Genomic DNA, 18,429 nt, shown 5'->3' with positions numbered 1-18,429 from the left:
AATGTAGGCCTGTGCTGTGATACTGCAATGCAAAACAAGGGGTGGTGCAAGTCCCCTCCATAAAAAAACACGACCACGCCAAAACACCGCCCCCTCAGAATTTTACTATTGGCACGACGTACGCTGGCAGATGACGTTCACCGGGCATTCGCCATACCCACAGCCTGCCGTCGGATCGCCACACTTTGTAACGTGATTTGTCACTCCACATAATGTTTGTCCACTGCTCAGTTGTTCAATGTTCACGCTCCCTACGCCAAGCGAGGCGTCTTTTGGCATTTACCGGCATGACGTGTGGCTTATGAGCAGCCGCTCGACCATGAAATCCAAATTTTCTCACCTCCCGCATAACTGTCATAGTACTTGCAGTGGATCCTGATGCAATTCGCAGTTCCTGTGTGACGGTCTGAAATGTCTCATGACTACTGAGACCACAGATATGGAGTACCTGGCAGTAGGTGGCAGCACAATGCACCTAACATGAAAAACGTATGTTTTTGGGGGAGTCCTGATGCTTTTGATCACATAGTGTATATTGTATTCGAACATTGTCAGTTATCTCAAAGAGAACGCTCTATTAACACGTAGTCAACAAGGATTTAGAAAGCATTGCTCTTGTGAAGTACAACTAACTATTTACTGACACGAAAATGTTGAGAGCTATCGAGAAGGAATTTCAAATTGATTCCGCATTTATACATTTCCAGAAGGCTTTTGACTCTTACAAGTGGCTTGTAATCAAATTGCGTGCTTATGGAAAATCGTCTCAGTTATGCGAGTGAATTCATTATCTCCTGTCAGAGAGGTCGTAATTCGCAGTAGCTGACGGAAAGTCACTGACTATCTGGCGTTATTCAAGGTAGTGTTTATACGTCTTCTGCTGTTCCTCATCTATAGAAACGATTGAGGAGTCAATCTGAACAGCCATCTTAAGCTGTTCCCAGATGACGCCGTCGTTTATTGCCTAGTAGAGGCATCAAAGATCAAAACCAGTCGCAAAGATTTCGATAACATATTAGTATGGTACGGAAACTGGCATTTCAACCTACATAACAAAAAGTGTTAGGTCATCGACAAGGGTGCTAAAATAATTTCGTTGAACTTCGGATACACGATAAATCAATCAAATCTAAAGGCCATAAATTCAACCAGATACCTAGGAATTACAATTACGAACAACTTAAACTGGAAAGAACACATACAAACTGTTGTGGGGAAGATAAACCAAAGACTGCGTTTTTCTTTTTTTCAGGACACTTAGAAGTTGCAACAGATCTACTAAAGGGAATCCTTGCACTATGCTTGTCCGTCCTTATTTAGAGTGCTGCTGCGTTGTGTGGGATCGTTACCAAACAGGATTAACGGAGTATATCGAGAAAGTTCAAAGAAGGGCAGCACGTCTTGTACGGTGTTAATGAGAAGTAAGAGAGAAAGTGTCACGGTCATAACACGGGATTTGGAGTGGAAATCATTAAAACCAAGGCATTTTTCGTTCCAGCTGGATCTTTTCACGAAATTTCAATCACTAACTTTCTCCTCCAAATGCGAAAATATTTTTTTTTGACGCCGACCTACATAGGGAGAAATGTTTGCCATAATAAAATAATGGATACCAGAGCTCAGACGGGAAGATGTAGGTGTTCGTTTTTTCCGTGCGTTGTTCGAGACTGCAATAATAGAGAATTAGTGTAAAGGGATTCGATGAGTCCTCTGCTAGGCACAGAGTGGCCATGTAGATGTAAACCAATTACATCTCACGCAGAGTCATTTAAGTAATCACTGTTCCCGCGCTTGGCCCGTGAATGCTATGGATAAAAGCCCTAACAACCATTATAATGTGATGTACCCTCTGCCATGAACTGCACAGTGGTTTCAGAACTATAAATGTAGATGTAGAAAGATAACGTTTGAACTAGGATTTCACAGTGGTTTGCAAAGTATTTATGTAGTTGTAGATTATGTGTAGATAGTGTAAGGGCGATCAGAAACTATCTGAAACGGGTTTCGTCGAGTAGATTGTGCTGAGAAGTAACTGTTAAGAAAATATTCGATATATTGCATCCCTTCCGAAGTAATTAGCATTGAAGGTAGCCAATCAGACCGTTCGTTTGCAACTTCAAGCGGCCCACCAGAAGCCGTGGCGGCTTTCTCGCAATGTTTCCTTATCATTATTCATATGACCTTTGACTAACCTGTTGACGATGGAGCGCAGTGCCCTCTGATGTGGTGCCTCCAGTCGTGGTGGCCGGTTTGGTGGAGGTATGAGCTGAGGAACAAATTTGTAGCGAGCTTTCCTTAGGGTTCCTTCGCCGTGTTGTTAGCCGTGATAACTTCTCATACTAAAAATTTCACTGCACCTCCAATTAAAAATTACATGACCATTAATTTATTTTAAAAATCGGAAGAATTAAGGGAATGTGGACAAGAACAGAGACGTATACACTAATGCATACCCCCAACATTCAAAGTAAGCTTTCTTCTGGAACACGGCACTTAAAACTGGCTAAAGGTTCACAAACACCACAGATACATACGGTTAACAAATAAAATAAACTGCAATGAGATATCATCCAATGAGCCAGTATGTTCTACCAGACGTTGCAGTCAAATGGCCCTTCGAATACCATGGAGACACAGGCATCCACACCGAAACAGCAGAAGGAACACAGCCGTTGGTGGCAAACTAATATTGGGATGATTCTACCCAGTGTAAGTTGTCGTGGCTGATGCTGTGATTTATCAGAGGAGGGCCAAACTGTCAAAGCAGTGTTGATTGTCATTTTGATCTGTGTTCCTTCTGTTCATTAGTTGTGGATGCCCGTGTCTCCATGGTATTCGAAGGGCCCTCTGGCTGCAACATCTTGTAGACAAACTGGCTCATTGGGTGATATCTCATTGCAATTTATTTTATTTGTTAACCTTATGTATCCGTGGTGTTTGTGAACCTTTAGCCAGTTTTAATCGCCGTGTTCCAGAAAAAAGCTTACTTTGAATGTTGGTGGTGTGCATTAGTATATACGTTATCTGTTCTTGTCTGCCTTCCCGTAAGTCTTACGATTTTTAAAATAAATTAATGGTCAGGTAGTTTTTAATTGAAGGGGCAGTGAAATGTTTAGTATGAGAAATTATCACGGATGATTCACTGTTCGTGCCAGAATTTGTGTCTGTTTTGCTGTTTTATTGGTCTATTTAAAATTAGCTTTTGTGTTCTGGTTTCTCTGAAGCTAATGCCAAAGGCCTATGTTGCCTGTGAGATTATACAGTGCGTCTGCACAATTTAATGGGCTCGAATACATTTTTGGCTGTTCCAGGATGAATTTTTTTTCTCCGATCTGCTATTGGCTAATGTATGTACTGATGAGTTTTTAATGTCATTCTAGTGTCTTTGCGTCTGCTTTAATGGTTTGGTAGAAAGGAAAATTCTTCTGATATTATATTATTGATGAAATTTTTTAAAAATATTTGTATCTGTTTCCTTAAATCCTTTGGTTAACTTGTTAAAAGACAGTTAAATTGTCATGGTTTCTGATAAGAAAAAAATGGTTCATATGGCTCTGAGCACTATGGGACTTAACATCTGAGGTCATCAGTCCCCTACAACATAGAACTACTTAAACCTAACTAACCTAAGGACATCCCACACATCCATGCCCGAGGCAGGATTCGAACCTCCAACGGTAGTGGTCACGCGGTTCCACACTGACGCGCCTAGAATCGCTTGACCACATCGGCCGGCTTTGTGATAAGTGATCAGATTAATTCTACGCTAAGAGCATTTATTTGAATCACGGCTATGTGTTGCAATTTTGTCTAATTAGTATTACTTGTGCTGCAGGAAACTGGCGTTACTAATCTGTTGTACTCCACTGCTCGTATGTGTCACATAGCATTGCGCCCAGCTTACTCACGCCCCGTCGGCTTGCTTAGCCAATTGTTTACATCGTTTGGAGTGCGTAAACTCGGCAGCCCACGCCACTGTCTATCTTTCGCGCTATTTCCTCCAACCGCAGCCACACTACTTAATAAACGACAATTAATTGAAACACTCAGCTGCCGACAGGTGCTGTTGATATACCTCGATGGGGAAAGCTGAAAATGTGTGCCCCGATCGGGACTCGAACCCGGGATCTCCTTCGTACATGACAGACGTTCTATCCATCTGAGCCACCGAGGACACAGACGAATAGCGCGACTGCAGGGACATATCCCTTGCACGCTTCCCGTGAGACCCACATTCCCAACTGTCCACAATCTACATACGTAAAGTATCTAATGTTCCGACTTAATGTTCCTGTTCAAGTTAAGGCTATAACTGGAATAATTCCGAATCTGTAACCGCTAGCTTGTGGCCTTCATCTTAAGTAAATTTTAACGTGCTTTGGGGTCCCAGCATATACCTTAACCTGTTATATCTTAATTATTCTTGTGATATTGGAAAAAAGATGTTAAATCATCAATAAATTTGTTTTCCTGGGTTTAAATATATCTTGCCTAGGTATTGCTGTGAAACTGTTTTTTATTGTTTTTGAAAATGATTCTAATTTTTTTTTCAGTCAAGATTAAATTGTGTTTTGTTCTCATCATTTTATAATAAACGCCATTCTGGTACATTTGGGTACTGTTGTTTAGATTTCCGTCTGCATTTATTATGCTTGTAACTTTATTACATTCTGTGCCTTACACATGGCGTGTCTTTACCTTAAACAATATTAACTCCTATTTTTGGTTAAATTTAACTTTAAATTTTTCAGTACATTATTTAATTGACATCGAATTTAAAGTGAGTTTCTCAACACTTGGCCTTTCAATAAATTAAATAATGCTTAATTGGCCGCTATGTAGTTCAAACTGTGTAAAATAAATTTGTGTTCTACCAGTGAGTGAAGTGTGTAAAATCCCCACTGGTCCAGCCCATCCCAGTCTTTTTTCCTGGCTGAATTATCACCATTTAATACTACTAAGGTACACGCTTAACACACGGAATTAAGATTTGTTACTAAGTGGCAACTTTTCATTCCTGCGTAGTACTTAAAAGTCGAATTTCACACATGACTCAGTCTCTCTTCGGAAGTAACTGCGAGATTGATCGCCAAATAGTCGTTGCCCCGTTGTGTTACTCATAACTGTCTCAGTATATACTGCAACTCTCCTCACTGTGAATTATAGAGCGAGCGAATTTAACGTCACTGATGGTGATTATTAGGTAAGTCATATTAACACATGCTTGGCGGCACATTTTGTTCGCTTAGAGGGAATCTACTGAAATTGGTTAAAAGTTTTCGTTGGTGTTTAGCCAATGTCATGCAATATCTTTTGAAAGAGTAAACCAACCATTTGACCTCGTATTCCTGTATTTATCTTCTCTACTAGCTTTACAGAAGAATGAAAAAAACTGGTAGAAGCAGACCTCGGGGAAGATCGGTTCGGATTCCGTAAAAATGTTGGAATACCCGAGGCAGTACCGATCCCACGACGTATCTTAGTAGACAGGTTAAGGAAAGGCAAACATACGTTTCTAGCACTTGTAGACTTAGAGAAAGCTTTTGACAATATTGACTGTAACACTCTCTTTCAAGTTATAAAGGTGGCAGGGGTAAAACACATGGAGCGAAAGGCTATATACAATTTGTACAGAAACCAAATGGCAGTTATAAGAATCGAGGGGCATGAAGGGGAAGCAGTGGTTGGGAAGGGAATGAGACAGGGTTCCGGCATATCCCCAATGTTATTCAATCTGTATATTGAGCAAGCAGTAAGGGAAACAAAAGAAACATTTGGAGTAGGAATTAAAATCCACGGAGAAGAGACAAAAACTTTGAGATTTGCCGACGACATTGTAATTCTGTAGGAGATGGCAGAGGGACCTAGAAGAGCAGTTGTACGCAATGGATAGTGTATTGAAAGGAAGATATAAGATGAACATCAACCAAAGCAAAACGAGTGTAATGGAATGTAATCGAATTTAATCAGGTGATGCTGAGGGAAGTATATTAGGCAATGAAACACTTAAAGTAGTAGATGAGTTTTGCTATCTGGGAAGCAAAATATCTGATGAAGGTCGAAATAGAGAGGAAGGCAAGAAAAGCGTGGCTGAAGAAGAGAAATTTGTTGACATCGAGTATAGATTGAAGTACCAGGAAGTCCTTCCTGAAAATATTTGTAGGGAATTTAGCTATGTATGGAAGAGAAACAGGGACGATAAATAGTTTAGACAAGAAGAGAATAGAAGTTTTCGAAATGTGGTGCTAGAGAAGAATGCTGAAGACTAGATGGGTAGATCACGTTAGTAATGAAGAGGTACTGAATAGAATTGGGTTAGAAGAGGAATTTGTTGAGCAACTTTCGTAGAAAAAGCAATCGTTTGGTAGGACACGTTCTGAGGTATCAAGGGATCATCAATTTAGTATTGGAGTGAAGCGTGGAAGGTAGTATTCGTAGAAGGAGACAAATAGATGAATACACTAAGCAGATTCAGAAGGATGTATGTTGCAGTAGCTACTAGGAGATGAAGAAGCTTGCACAGGACAGAGTAGCATGGAGAGCTGCATCAAACCAGTCTCTGGACTGAAGACCACAGAAACAACAACTATTTAGATTTCTCTTTTATGATATAATCAAGTACAGTGCTAAACAATTAACATTTAATATCACTCCTAAGCAAGTAAACAAGGCTAACGTATGTCTTTAAGATACAATTGACCTAAAATTAGAATTTACCCATTCTTTCGATGCCACCATCTACTAAAAACGGCAGTGCACAAGAATAAAATTCGACAATCCAAACAAAAATTTTGAAGGAGGTGAACATAGGATCGCTGGGGTGCTGAATACGAGTATATATCGCGTTAAGGAACATGAAGTGATGAGAAGAAAAATCAGGGCTTGCACAGAACCATAAAGATAATGGTGCTCCATTTGTGAGTGGAACGCAAAAGGGAATGTCTAACAATGGTGAAGGCTACACTCCACCCTTCACTGGTTGGTGGCTAGGGCACTATGTATGTAGACGTAGAAGTAGATGTAGATGTGTTGCCAACGAGTCGAGCGCTGCACTTTGATGCGATCCTAGAATAAAGAGACCGGTCGTTTGCCGTGATAGAAATGGGTGTCACTCAGGTATAAAAAGGAAATTAACTAATGGAATGCCGGCCGCGGTGGCCGTGCGGTTCTGGCGCTGCAGTCCGGAACCGCGGGACTGCTACGGTCGCAGGTTCGAATCCTGCCTCGGGCATGGGTGTGTGTGTGTGTGTGATGTCCTTAGGTTAGTTAGGTTTAAGTAGTTCTAAGATCTAGGGGACTTATGACCTAAGATGTTGAGTCCCATAGTGCTCAGAGCCATTTGAACCATTTTTTGAACTAATGGAATACATTTCGCCACACTATACTCACCGTCCAAAAGAAGCATTGTGTACTGAATACGACAATGTGGACGTTCCTATTGAATACTTCAGTTCGTCGCTCATAGACGCCCTATTCTCCTGCCACTGAGAAGAAATAAACATACTACCAGCTTGAGGTGGTACATCAGAGTAACGAACTGAGCAAAGACCATATCCTTACATTTAAAATGTTCGGCGCACTGTAGATAGATACATCAGGGTTGCATCCCCACTCTTTGAGTTACTTGCTGATCTACTCTCCCCGTCATCAGGATAAAGTCAATGTCCTCACCCACCTGGTCGAACTCAGCTTCTGCCCAGCTGAAGAGCCACAAGACCCTCACTGCATGCAGGTGGTAGAAGAGGGCCTTCCTGTCTACTCTCCTACCTCAGCAGCTGAGCAAACCTCCATTGTTTCCTCAGTAAGTTCGCTCTACATCTGGTGGCTGCATAACAACAAGAAGTACGTGCTGTAGGACATCACCAGCAAGCCATTGAATGAAATGCCACATGACATAGACAACAGCATCATGAGGATCTATAACTTCATAACCAAGATTATGAGTTATATGTGAACATCGAAACAAGCAATCAATGTTGCACCTCCCAATACAGGGAACAGCCTCAGTGAGCCAAGACCTACACATCTGTATGCTTACTTCCGCTCCATTAACTTGAAGAGACTAAGCTAGTGACCCACAGAAGGTAGTATCTTTCCTAAGGCACAGATTGGCTTCCGTGAAGGCCCTTGAACACACATATCCACAGACCTTCGAAAACCAGGTATTCTATCTGTAAGGTGGCAGAATAAATGGTCAGATTTGCACTTTACGTGAGACCTTTATACATCGCAGCGAGAAGGTGAAGATACCTAACGTAATTCGGCGGTTATGAGAACATTTGCCTATCAGTATGGAAAGCAAAAAGGGATGACAGCCTATATAATGCATGTCTTTCAGCAGAAGGTGGAACAGGTCACATGAGTCGCTTTAAGCTTTGAAAAGCCAGCTGTACAACGGCATAGTGAAGGCACGCTGTGGAGGTTATGAAGGAAACCACTTAAAGGGGTGGCAGGAGGTAGGTCAGCGACCCCGGACCAGGTGATTCGGGATGGAGAACTGAGTGTTGCGGCACATCTGCACAAGGGACAGCGAAAAAGCTTTAGAAAGCTGCGGTTCGGAATTCCAACAGGATACGAATAAGACCCAGTGACACACAGAAAGGTCAATGTACTTCAGGACTCAATGTACTTTAGGCATCTAGAATGGTCACAAAACGTCCAATTGGCGGAAACGCACCAGGAAGGAGAAAAATACTGAAGTTTGGACGCAGTTTGATAGAAGGGACATTGTGATTGGTTGAGAGAGTTTCTACAAAATAAAAGGAACGCTCCTATTGGCTGAAAAGGGGCATGACGTGAAAAACGAATGAAACAAAGTGGGGGTAGGCAGTTCTGCCATCAGTAGGACAAGAGAGAAATTTTCGAGGACTCTTCTCTAAACTGGCCTCAAGTGCAGAACAGAGCACTAAATGCTCTGTACGATGGAGAGAAGAAATTTGCGTGGACACTCTGTTCACAGCGGCTGCACTTCAGCTAGAAGTTAGCTGTAGCAACGTTTATCTCTAACTGTGGAGAAACGAACCAGCCAAATCTGTTAATTTTTCTTGCAAGAACTGAGAGGCCACTATAATATGCCCACTGCTCCAACCATACGTGTGTATATCCCTACATAACAAGTCCAGGGCTGAGTACAAGTTTTCTCGCATATTGAGAAACATAGGGAAGGTTTCTGCTGAAAAGTTCAGCAAAGGCCAGATTAGTTTTGTAGGAATTGCAGTGGGAGAGAGCAGCCTTGCAGTCAGCAGCATGTCACAGCTTAGGTAAATACCGCGTCCAAGCAGCCTTGGGTAATCTTGCGTTCAGATTTGCCACTTAACTAACCATCCACCGTAGACTTGATTGTCATCCTAAATAGCGCCGAACTTTGAACTGGAATCGGACGTTTTCGTAGTACTGACCAACATGATAAAATATGTGTAGGAGCAATTTTGTAAAGAAACTTCCAGTTGAACTTTCATAATATTGTGTTTAGGATTAATTTTTTTCAGAGAGTTAATATTTAACATTGTTGTGTATAAAATTATTTCATTTTTTGTTGTTGGCAAGATGCGTTATCCATTGCACTGTTTTTATGTTGTTGAGTTGAAAACTGTGTAAAAGCGTGATATTTTGTGAGAAAAATTGTGACATTAAACTTGTCATTTCACCTCACACTGCTGTTCTCAATTCCAGAATAAGCAAAACCTCACCTTACATATGGTGCCACCTTCGAGGATATGTCAGAGGTTTGGACAGCTTGCGATGAAAAGGTCAACTGCACAAGTTCTTAGGACTGTTATTCCGATCCAGCGAGGGAATATAGCTGTCGATAAATCCAACCTATAGCGTCAGTTCGTCATTCATTTTACACCACAGGCCTGTTAAGAGATAACCAACCATCTAGATCAACAGCAATGATACAGACCACCTAACAGTGCATCAAGGGCTAAAAGGGCTCCCCCTACCCTATATCTATGGGTCAAGACACCCAGTAAGTCTGAACGAAGGTCTCACAAAACTTGTGGGTGCTTTGTCGTTGATAAATGAGAAGACAGACATGTCGTTCAATCGTGGGTGTAGAACTTACGAAAGTCAAGTGATGGATTACAGATGTGAAGTATGAAAAAACGCGACAGAGTACATCTGCAGTGGTTCTTAACGCGGCAGAACGAAGCTCTACAAAGAATCTAGAAAGTAGCTGCATCACTTCTTGCATGGTTCCGAAAAGGAGGTCGTCGAACATTTAAATTAGTAAGCAAAGCAGCTACCATTTAAAACAGTATATTCAATTATTTCTACTAAGCTTGGGAGGAACTACCGTGACACAAACCGTTAAAAACGGTCAGTGATAGTTATGGAGTAAAATCTACGATATGAAAAGACTATGTTTGTTCATAATGCTCTCTCACCCGAGAAAGCAAACAAATTTCAATTAATCTGATAATAATATGCAGAGAATGCGCAGTGATGTTGATGTTTGGTTTGTGGGGCGCTCAACTGCGCGGTTATCAGCACCCGTACAAATTTTCAATCTTCACACAGTTCAGTCTCGCCACTTTCACGAATGATGATGAAAAGATGACGAAGTACAAATACTCAGTCCCCGGGCACAGAAAATCCCCAAACCGGCAGAGTGAGCAGTGTACTCGGTAACGTAAACACTACACCCACAAACACATAGCGAGGGGAATGCGAAAGTGTGTCTGGAATCGGCGTGCCTTATGCTGACAACTCGGTGTGTTTGTAAAATGTTGTCCATATTTACCACGACAGTCAGAATGTTCATCCAAGAACTTCTTATTCAGAGTGATAATAGGTGACGTTCTTTATCAGTTTCGTACAGGAAGAATCGCATTTATATCAGTTTCGTACAGAAAGAATCGTATTTATTAACTTGGGCGTCAGTCAGCAAGAACTGTCCTGCACTGTGTCGGAACACGATTTAAAGCACTCATTTACACATACTGCGACTGGATCTCTGTAGCCCACCTCCGAAACCCATCACAACATCCACAGGAATTCACCTTGGAGCGATAACTGGCTCCTCTTCCAGGTAGATGCGCATGATCTTCCCACAAAGATATGGCGATATTTGCTTACCTGCCACTGAGAGGTAATTAGTGTCTGTAGAGGCAGTGAATGAAAACCTATAAAATAGTCACCATTTGGCAGGCAAGGGGATGAGGGTTCGTGAGATACACCTCCTGTTTACATTTCACGTTACCTTATTGATTACCAGATCCTCTCTGCAGAATCTGTAAGACGAAAGATACATAAAGCTGCAGATTGTGGAGTCCACTCGAGGACGTGGACAGGCTTTTGTCAAAGGCGGGATGGGTGCGGTCCCGATTTGCTAAGGAGGACCTTAAAGTGCTCATGTTTTTCATTTATTCTGAAAACACATTTATTCCTTTTTTAATTGTATGTACATGGTTTGTTTTTCGGAGATCTTTATACAAGTAGTATTTCATCTATAAAGTGTGGTGTGCGTACTCTAAGACCGTCGGTACACACACCATCAGATTATTTGACTTGTCGCTCTAACGAAGTAGGTGAGTGTCAGCAATATGTCTCGTGGTCTTATCGTGGCGTGTTTATCTTCTGCTGTTAGGTCAGACGATAGAAATGCCACCGCACGCTTAGAGTAGCAGATTGACGGTGACCCAACTTTAAACAGAACTTGATTAATTTTCACACACATTTATTAAACTAATAAAAATCATAGATATTACGTAACTTGATTCTGGATGCTGTTTACAATTAACAATCTGAAGTTCCTTTCGTCTTGGTACATTAATCTTATTCTCACATATCTCTGATACTTGACAAAGTGTCTATACATTTCTCTTCATGGTTATGTACAGGAATATGATAATCTTACTAGGCGCAGACTGAAACTTGACTATAGACTAATGCAGACTAATGCAGACTTATGCAGACTGATGCAGACTGACTAATCGGAGGTCTGTACACTCGTTATAATACCTCGCGCGTTCAGGTATCACTGCGCGAGTGTGATCCGCGAGGAGAAAAGGTTCTACGTTAGCAGCAATCTCATTGGCTGCGTTACATATTAATACGCGGATCGGCGGAAGCAGAATTTGGTCCGTCTCTATGACAGCGCCATCTCGTAGTGCGGAGACGGACGAGCGGTGCGCCTGCGCTGTTGTGCTTAGCGGGGCGCGCTCTAGTGGGAAAGTTGTGTACGCGCTGACTACGCGGAACTATGTACACAACATAAAGTTAACCGAAAAACCTTTTATAAAAAAAGTGTAACATATATTATCATCAGTATATATACAACAAAACACTGCTCAATCTTCTAATGTAAGGTTCACTAAGGTTCACTGTCACAGAACAAGAGGATCTTAACGTCGGGTTGAATAACTTACAAAGTTCAAAGGGTTCAAACCTTTCTGACAATAGCTATCAAACTTCTACTACAGTCTTGTATCTAAATTTACGACTTATCTGAAACTAAGGCAGAATACATCAAAACATCGCAAGTTTGCCAGTTCAGTCTCAAAATTTATTAAAAGTCTTCAATTTTCTTCAGTGTTCAAGAACTTCTTTTTAAATTATTATTTCAACAGTCAACTTGAACCTATGGCAACCAATTATATTTGTACTAAGAACTACAATGTTGGGACCTTAACACTGATTCACGCAGTGATTTCAACTAGACTTCTAATATATGCGACCTCATAAAGGAGTTTATATATATGGTGATAATATGTTTTTACAGTCTTCGATTTCAATGAACTCTCCTACGATGTACAACATATCTTGTCGTTTATATGCCGTTTATTTACCGATACGTCATGATTTTGACGTTTGGACTCACTGTCCCAAAGATATTACGAATAAGATAATAGAGCATCGTTCTTGTTGTAAGAGTCGAAGACATATATCTCAATTCTACAAGTGGGCTATCTTTATGCACAGATACATAATACAAAATGCCGATCGCTTGCCACCTTCGAATATAAATACCACTGTACTATGTTATTGAAATCGTACGCAAGCCAACATTAAAATTAAATGCAGTCTGCCCGAGAAATAACTATTTCCCAAATCAAAACACGTACTGTTACAATAGTCAACAAAAAGTATTGTTTGTATCACTATTTCAATAACTTGAAGACGTTACCGTTTGATGATACTTCAATTATTACAATATCACAAGAGCGTGTAATAAAATCAGGACGAAAGGGGGGCGGGCGTGGGGGAGTGGGGGGAGGTATTGAGAGACGTCGCAGAACGCAGTCGGCTCGGACGATTTCAAACAGCCTGCTGAAAAACAATCTTTTACAAACGAACTTCAAACATTCATCACAGACCCAATCCGCTGTACACAAACCCCTCCCCATAGCCCCGAATCTAAACTGGTTTTTATTCGTGAGTACCCGGTACTTCTCGAGTGACCAGACTGGGCGATATTCTGCCGTTTGGGCTACAAATGATAGAATTTTGAGCAAAAATTTTAACGAAATGCAACCATCGCTGTTTGGGCGATATTTTTGTTGATCATCGCGGTTTTTGTGGGAGATAGGCAAATCCAAACGTATTTTTGCACTGATTTTAATTTAAAGTCTTTTGTAATGGTATTTATCGCTCCGCTGCCTTGTGAAATATTGAAGTATTGTAACCTCTAAGTTCTATCTGCCTCCAAAAAGCGACTCCTGCTTGACATTAAACTGCTGAAGATAAGTAATTACCTTATTATAGTAGTGAGTTCTTATTTTTAATTTATCATAACGCTTGTGGATGAATCAAAACCGATTTTCATTTCCTTTCCTGTTAGAAACTATTCGTAAATAGAAACTATCACGGGAATACTCAGCACAAAAGCAATAAACGACAGCACGCGCATTAAATTCAGTTGCAGATAAGGACAGAACTGATTAAAAAACAACAACTGAGCTCAAATAAGGCCAAGAATATACAGTTGTTGGTCTTGCTCAGTTTAAATTTCTCGATGGCCTTTTTGATTACAGATAGTGCACAACCATTTCTCGTCATCTGATTGAAAATCAAAATACCTTCCAATTTTTCACTACACGGCACCTAGACGTGTGTAATTTCATTTAGGTGATAAAGGGGGTCCGGTCCTCCCAGTATATTCGATAGGGACAGACTGCATGCCAAAATGTGCTTGCACTCTATCCAAACAGAGCTCTCACATTCATCTTCCTTGAACTAACTCTTTCCAGACAAAAATACTCAGTCATGGTGAAGGGTAGCTGTGAACCTACGTAAAAATGAAACTATTTGCGTTTCGCTGCTAAAGAATTTCTCCATTTCCTGTAGCCAATAGTCTTGTATGAGTCTTTCTGGTACTCGTTATGTGGTAACGTAGCCCCAAACGCTGTCAAGGCGGAATGTAAATGGCTGTCGTCAGAAGGCCCCTGACATCTGCTTCCAGCGCAGTTTCGTCAGTGTCACGCCGGCGACCGCACTTAGCTTTCGGCTGGCAAGCAACCCCGCTAGCAACCGCCTCCGCAGACGCAGCGCGAAATCCCGACAAATGGCTGCCGTTGGTGGCTCATTTGTCGTCCCTGCAACAAGCAAACAGCTGAAAGGCGTCGTGACGCAGGCATTTGTCACCTGCGCGCAGTCTGGCCAACTGCAGTGCAGCGCGAGCGCCCTGTCTGACAGACCATGGTTCACACTGCACAGCGTCAACGGTACCTTTGCGGCAAGGGGCCAACGAGAACACTTTCTCAGGCAGTGTTTAGGTCGTGGTTGTGCCCCACTTATAGTAGCTTTAATGTTTCTGATATACAGGTTGTTGAAAAACGTGTAACTTGGAGACTTTTCTCTGACATACAGAGGTGTACAGAGCTATGACTTGTCCAGTCTCCTGAGACAAACAAAGAATTGCTAATTAAATTTAATTTACATTGCCGATCACACATTCGGACTGATGGGGAAATTTCGTATCTAACGATATGGCACAGTTGATTAAGTTATTAACCCGAAAGTCAGTTTTCCCAGCGATGACAGACCACCGATGGTTTGCCTTAGTAGAGACTTATCGACTGGTGGGGCGGAGAAATTTTCAGGACCGCGTATTGATTATTGCTAATAATGAGCAAGACTGCGAAATTCTGTAGAGATTCCGAGCCATTACTTTGAATTTCAAACTATGGCTACATCAATGCGCCGGGATACAAGGCTTTCGCACCTTCGTAGAATTCGATCCAACTTGTAACGTCGTTTATATGAGTAAAGAAGGAAATCCGAACAATCCTTTAGCTTAAACTGTGTCCAGTTTATGACTGATTCAATCACGAGTTATGGTTTCATAAAGCATAAAAACAGCCGTTCCATGGTGAGAGAGAATACTGTACTGAGCTTTACACAGTAACAATATTATTCTTGAATCTCTCTCTCTCTCACGACGTCATCGAAAACATGAACACGAAATATTTTTTTAGCATTAACTGGCCCGGTTGATTGTTGTGCGTCCAAGAATTTTCATCATTATAAGCACGTTAACTTTTATTCGTGCTGATATATCGGATTTTGTTAATATCAGACAGGTAGGTTCTATGTAAACATATAAAGAATAATTATCTCAGTGAGATGGCCACATTGGCGGATGCGCAAAACTCACTGTCTGATCCTTTAAATGAACTGCTACAAATAATAAAGGACAAAATTTACTTAGCACGTCATGGTACTGAAATAAGAGATACATCTGTCTCCTAAAACATTCCTTATAATTGAAGAACACGCAAATACTTTGCCCCAGGATTACACGCAAGAAGATGCAAGTGAAGTAACAGAAATGACAGAGGTCCTTTTTACTCATGGAAACAAAATATCACTCAGCTTTATAAAAGGATTACTTGAAACTGTTATAACGCGAGTTCCTCCCGCAATGGAAAAGTATTATTCTAATTTTTAAAAAATTGTTCAAATGGCTGTGAGCACTATGGGACTTAACACCTGAGGTCATCAGTCCCCTAGAACTTAGAACTACTTAAACCTAACTAACCTAAGGACATCACACACACCCATGCCCGAGGCAGGATTCGAACCTGCGACCGTAGCGGTCACGCGGTTCCAGACTGCAGCGCCTAGAACCGCTCGGCCCCATAGGCCGGCATTCTCAGTTTTAGCAAATATCTTATTCATCTAAGACAAATTGCACCTGTCGACTGAAAACTAGAGCGCTCTCGGTAATTTTGGTAGTTATTTCTAAGTGATACAACACACCACATCTCGATCGACAGGCATGGCGACTTTTTCGATACCGTGGTGGCTCTCTCTCAACTCGTGGCTATTAACTATTTTCATTCGGGATGTTCTTAAGTTGCTTCACTATTTGCTCTTAATACACTCTCTCGCAGGGGCTGGATAAGTTGTTCATACATTACTTTCTATGTTGACTGCAGTTTTATTGTTTCATCTCAACCTACAGCAAAACGCTGCCGTAGCAGATCATATCTTTCATTGTGAATGGAACGATGTCTTGTAGAATTAACAAGTTACCTGAGATTTCATGTGTTTAAGGGTAAATATATGTGAATTATGTACCAGAACTCTGTCTGCTATTCTGCAGCTGCCCCTGTTGATCTGTATCAATAAGTTTTCATTTAGAGTTTGTAACCCCTGTTAGACGAGAAGCCCGATGTCACCACGGTCGAGGGAACAGAAGATTGGCAGGTGAGGTTAATTTTCCGGCTAGTAGCGAATCAGCAGCAGACGGCTCATTAACCCTATTCCGCTTCATGTTTCATCCAATTTCAATAATCCACAGCTACAAAAGGACCACAAATTTACAATTCTATACATATTGATTCTATACATATGCATGCTGCAAAAGAGGGAGAAATTACGAAATGAGCTATTTTAGAAGTTTCGTGGCAACAACCTTCAACAGTCTTAATTTAGTAAAAGACATTCTAGGAAAAATACTATGGGCTGTACGCAAAAAAAAGACAATAATTAAAGGAAGTATAAGTTGAGGGAGGAGGAGTTTGACTAAAACAGGTGGAAGGGGGAAAGAGGGGGGGGGGGGGGGGGAGTAGCTCTAGACTGACACTCTGAGAAGGTGATATGTATTGACGGAAAGGAAGAGGCAGAAAGCTTTAGAGAAACAATACTAGGCGCCAGTCTATGCACTAAGCGTATTCCTAACCTCACAATCAGTTTTAATGTCGATGGTGTCCACTCATCTGAAACTTTTTCTGCGTGCCGAAGTTGAGCAAGTTGGAATCAGTGCTTTGTGGCCCGACGCGATTTTTTTTCCGCGTTTTGGGATTATTACGTCTCTGGTGAAAAATATTCGCCGCTGGTGTCGTCAGTTGAGGAACCATGGTGTATGTGCAAAGGTAAGACTTCAGGACAGCCTCGCACAGATGAAAGACTGGAGCGGATTTTGTAAGCATTTGAGGTGAGTCTACGAAAGTGTACTCGCATGGCAATGAACTTACAGTTTCCCATGCGACTGTCTCGCGAGTGATGACGATGTTTGGTCCACAAAGCATACTGACTCCAATTAGTGCATGTTCTTCGTATTGGTGATGAGAAGAAACGTACGCCGTGTGGTCTGAGGCGCCTTGTCAAGATCCGTGCAGCTCCTCCCCCCCTCCCTCTCCCCCCCCTTTGGTGTGTGTGTTTTCCCTGGTGTAAGTTTAAGTTAGATTAATTAGTGTGTAAGCTTAGGGACCGATGACCTCAGCAGTTTGGTCCCGTAGGATCTTAACACAAATTTACAAATTTCCAACAAACGTATTGATATCAGCAATTATTGCTTAGAGACCTTGAGAGACGACAGATTTTTACCACAGTTAATTATCACATTAGTAGTAACATTAACCAACATAACCATCACTGTGTTGAGTTTGAAAGAAATTTATTTATTGAGTACGTGGTTTGTGCCATTTCTTATAAATAACAGTATGGCCAATTTCGTAGTGCGAACAACACATGGACTGTAATAAACTAACTTGAAACGCCAAACAACTTCTGGAGGACTGTAATAATATACAGGGTGTCCCTGAAATGTTGCGACAAGCTTCGAAGGATTGTGGAGAGCGTATTGAGGAACAAATAGAGGGTAAGAACCCATGTCTAAGAACGTCATCCAAAAACGTGCAGATCATCGAAGTTAAAGGCGCCAGCATCTGTCACGAGTTTCTTTTTCTCCAGTATCCCGAGAAACGACTGAGATTCAAGAGGATTCCATGAGAAAAATAAAATGCGGATGGAAAGCCGTGTCTGAAACAGTCATCCACCATGAATGGATCTGAGCACTATGGGACTTAACATCTGTGGTCATCAGTCCCCTAGAACTTAGAACTACTTAAACCTAACTAACTTAAGGACATCACACACATTCATGCCCAAGGTTGGATTCGAACCTACGACCATAGCGGTCACGCGATTCCAGACTGAAGCGCCTAGAACCGCACGGCCACACCGGCCGGCTTACTGCGC

Source organism: Schistocerca piceifrons, chromosome 1 (assembly GCF_021461385.2).
Source record: "Schistocerca piceifrons isolate TAMUIC-IGC-003096 chromosome 1, iqSchPice1.1, whole genome shotgun sequence".
Lineage (NCBI taxonomy): Eukaryota > Metazoa > Arthropoda > Insecta > Orthoptera > Acrididae > Schistocerca > Schistocerca piceifrons.
Note: the sequence above shows the minus strand (reverse complement) of the source record.